Source organism: Acyrthosiphon pisum, chromosome X, assembly GCF_005508785.2.
Source record: "Acyrthosiphon pisum isolate AL4f chromosome X, pea_aphid_22Mar2018_4r6ur, whole genome shotgun sequence".
In the NCBI taxonomy this organism is placed as follows: domain Eukaryota; kingdom Metazoa; phylum Arthropoda; class Insecta; order Hemiptera; family Aphididae; genus Acyrthosiphon; species Acyrthosiphon pisum.
The window spans coordinates 32,685,275-32,690,062 of record NC_042493.1 but is presented as its reverse complement, the minus strand read 5'-3'; the positions used below and the strand labels follow the sequence as shown (position 1 = coordinate 32,690,062).

The following is a 4,788-nucleotide window of genomic DNA, read 5'->3' as shown; positions in this document are numbered from 1 at the left end:
ACAAGATAATTAAACCTACCTAACCTAACCGAACTACATCACTCAGTGGTTACAGCGTTCACCGATACCAGGGTCGGATACTAGCGTATGATGGATAAGTTACCACATACTGGTGCACCGGTAAAAAGTAAAAACACTCGTTAACATTTGACAACATAAAATTAATATTAATGTTTTTCTGAGATTATTCAATTATACATGATTATATTATTTAATATTCAATATTATCACTGAAACAAAATATAATGTAATTATTATAAAAAGTACAAAATCAAAATATAAACTATTAAAAAACTTGAATTGATAAAAAAAAAACGTATGCCAACGGCACGTAGTGTTCCCAAGCGGTCACCCATCCAAGTACTAACTACGCCCGACGTTGCTTAACTTCAGTGATCGGACGAGAACTGGTGTATTCAACGTGGTATGGTCGTTGGCGGTTAACTATAAATATCTGAATATTTATAATATGCGATAAAGATGTAGGTAGGTAGGTATATTATTATATTATTATATTATTATAATTAAATATTATATTAAATTATAAAAACAATCGAATTTCGAGAGTCTAATGACTAATTAGATTATATTATTATAATGTATGCATAATGAATAAAGACCGTACGCTTGGTATATCCAACGTACATTATTTAGAACTGTTTAATGATATTATTGCTATTATTAAGATTGAATATTAAAATAATTAATTACTAATAAGTAGGTATTTTAAAAACATGTATCGTAATGTATTTGTGTAGAAGTAGCCAGTAAGTAAGTACCTATATGTATATGGCTATTGGTATTCAAATACTTTTTTAAGTATCTACTAAATAGGACATAAATACTTAGTACCTACTTACTATCTCTTGACTATTAAGAATTATTTGAGTTAATTTTAATTTTTAAATACTAGGTACTATATTGAACATTAGAGTATTGAATAGGTAATTCTTTTTCAACTTTCAATTTGAAATATTTGGCATTTACTATTTAGTAAAAATAAGCGATCACAACCTTCTTCAATAAAATGTGTTAATCTTGACAGTTGACAATTATTTTAAATTATCTTTAATTTATTGTTAGTTAATAAATATTAGATATTGTTAGTATTAACTATTATTCAATAATAAGGTCTAGAACTACAAACATGAAACAAGTTATATTTATATCATATTTTATAAACCTATAGGTAAGTAATATAATATTAGAAATTATAATATATTATATACTAGGTACAGTTGATAATTATTTTGAATTACAATATATTTGTAAATAACTTAAATTTATAAGTTAAACTCTCTAACAAAACGTTTGTGATATTTAAAAATAGGAAATATATAGTAGGCCGCAATAATTGAGGAGTATAATATTAAATAGTAAATTTTACTAGTTGATACAAAAAAAAATTATAAAAATAAAACTTATCTCAAATACTTCTAAAAAAGTATTTTAATTTATAATAATAAGTAACTACTTAAATATTATGTAATTTTTAAAAGTATATTTTACAATACTGAAAATAACTCACAGTAACAGGATTATGAAAAAAAAATGTGTGAGGGCGTCTTTACTCTTTTCTACATAATATCTTTTTTACGTTGTAGGCGTTTGGCGTAATGATAAAACGGTGTGTGGAACTGTGGAAGGTGGAACAATAACATTTTATTATTAAGAGGATGTCAGTGCAATATTTGTTTTCTCTCTCAGACCCACGCATTACATAATATTACCTAAATAAAATGCGCTTACATGTAAAATCATTTTTATGATTTTTGATCAATCTTAGTGAAATTACGTATATATTACAAAAATTATAGAGAATAATATTTTTAAGGGTTTGACATATTATCGGTATTGTATTTTATTATTATTTGAATTTATATATAAATTCAAATAATTCTACTTTAAATTTAAAAAATAAATTTGAAAAGATATTAAATTGTCTTAAGACAATATTTAGATAAATCGATACGTCATACCATCAAAAATATTGTTTTACCTATATTATTTTTGAAATATACGAAACCATGAAAAATTACATTAATATTTTTATGTATGGTTAATGATGGTTCTTAAAGAGTAGTACCTATATAGCCGTAATTTATATTTTAAATTATTATTATTATTATTTATTTGTTTATATTTGTGTATGTATTGAGAAAACTAAAAGATAATAGTGTGCAAGTTACAATTTAAATTAACAATTTAGATATTAAAATTTTCTCTCTCGAATTGTCTGGTAATTTATCAGTTATTACTACATTGTACCGTAATGCATAACTTTAGATATAAAGTATATATATAAATATATATTATGTATAAATGTATTATGTATACATGTATATATATATACCTAGTATTTAAATGTATATACTCAATTCTTATACTACATTCAATTAATTTGTATTTATTTGTATTTTGTAATTATTATTATGTATTACTTTATGTATTATTTTTTTTTTTCATTTACTACAATAAACAAAATATTTTTCATTGAGAGGACGCTACCTATAGCCGCATGCGTTGTCTCCGTCTTACAAATGTACAACATAGCAAAACACTCTTTTGCGCTGGATAGAACCACTCCCTCGGTATTTATAGTAGAATTACCAAAATTCCACTACGCATAGGTAACAACTTTATCTGTGTCGTAGCGTTTTTATTATTTGGATATCATAAATAAAATTAAAGTTATCAGTTTGAGAACATTAACATTTTTTTTGTTTTTTTCATTTAATTATTAAAAATTATTGGTAAATGCTATCAAAAAAATAAAAACGCTACGACACAGATAAAGTTATTACCTTATATTTAGGGGGCCCTTTTCAGACATAAAGGATTTTAGATTTTAAACTAATATAAACTTTTAGTCCAATTTACAACACATGATGAAAATTGAAATCTTTCTATGCCTGCAACGCCCGTCCAACATCCAATATTATGTTATTATACTATTGTCTATACTTATGAAGATAACATTTTATACTATACTTTTTTAACTATAATTTGGCCTCACAAATAAAACTTTATTGATATTCATAGAAAAAAAACTAAAAAAATTGAAATTATCCGTTAACAGTTCAGAACAAGTTAAAATATTTTTAAAATGTTATCAAGTGTAGGAATTGATAAAATAAATATTAAGTGAAATTTTCATGTATCTACAGTTATTCGTCTTTGAATTGTAAAAAAATCTTAAATTTAAAAAGAAAATTTTTTATGAATTTCTAACACAAATTTATTTAAACATTTGCGTGAATTTTATGTTTAAATTTTAACTTTAAATATTTATAAAAAAAAATTGTGAAAATAGATTTTTAATACTTTGCATTTGTCTTTGAAACAATATATTAAGAGTTGTCTATGAAATTTTCAAGCTTTTTTGCCCAACAAATAATATTTTATTGATATTTATAGAATAAAGTACTAAAAAAATTGGAAACTGAAAATATCCGTAAACAGCTCAAAATATTATTAAAACCTTATGATGTATAGAAAATTCTAATATAAACATTTAGTCACAATTTCATGTGGGTATCTACGGTCATTTGTTTTAGAGTTACACCAAAACCTAAAATCAATTTTGGCTAAAACCAATTTTGAGTAAAAATCCCCGTTTTTCCTTAATTTTTCTTTTGTTTTTCATGGCACTTTTGAAAACTATTTAGAATTTTTTACTTTTGACCCCCCCCCCCCCCCCCCAAAGTACAGAAAAGATACTGTTAAAGAAAATCCAAGCATTTTTACTGTCTTAAAAGGTGATGATAGGGACAAAAAAAAAATTTAATATAAAAAATTAAAAATGAAAATAAGACACATCATTGTAAAATCAATATATTCAGCGCTTCGCTCAGAATCTAAAATATCAACTGAGATGAAAACACTAACGGAAACATATTATGTATTGTTATTATTTAAAAATTAAAACAATAGTTTTAATAATAATTATTATTTGATAGTACCTAGAAAGTTGAAACGTCCCAGGAATAGTTTTTAATAAAATATTACTATAGTGTTTCCATAGGCGCAAATAGGGGGGGCTTTAGGGGCTAAGCCCTTAAAAATGTCCATAGCCCCCTCAAACATTTCCTACATTATGTATTAAGTGTATTCGATATTATCAAAGTAAGGCTTTAGTCCCCCCCCCCCAAAATCCCAAACGCTATTTGCACCTATGAGTGTTTCAAAAACACTATTCAAGTAATATAAATCTGTTACATAATGTTTTATACATTATTATAAACAACAAATCAGAAAGGGTTTCTTTGATGTTTTTTGGAACTTCTAGCCGTTCTAAATAAGTTCCAAACAAATGTATCAATGTTTTTTGGGAATGTTCTTCTTAAATAACTGGAACAATATTTTGGACAATGGGTTACTTTATGGTGTTGTAATGTGGTACAATGACGGATCCAGAGGGGGGACTAGGCCAAACCCTCCCACACATGTTATTAATTCTCCAATTCTCAGAGAGAAATTTACATAAACATTGACCTAATATAATTGACCGTTTCGGAAAATGTGACAATATGAAAATATATTTGGATTTTGTTATTTAATATAATTTATTATAATCATTAATCGATGTATTTCATTAAGATTATAATACTAATAATGGGAAAAAAATTTAAATTTAGAATAAAGAGTATATTGTAATTTTTAATTGTATTTGTGTTGTGAAAAAAATGTTGCCCCCTCCCAGATCTTTGCTCTGGATCTTTGCTTGATGTGGTATCATAAAACATAATATTTATAAAATGTATCATTATCATACAATTTATTATTTTG

At 25.1% G+C, this 4,788-nt stretch overlaps 1 non-coding gene across 1 annotated transcript; it reads right to left on the bottom strand.

Annotated features, from left to right (window-relative positions):
* Positions 1–319: 319 nt before the first annotated feature.
* On the bottom strand, positions 320–438 carry LOC115033442. The gene has a single exon (XR_003838801.1). It is a non-coding gene; the product is annotated as a 5S ribosomal RNA (ribosomal RNA).
* Positions 439–4,788: the final 4,350 nt, after the last annotated feature.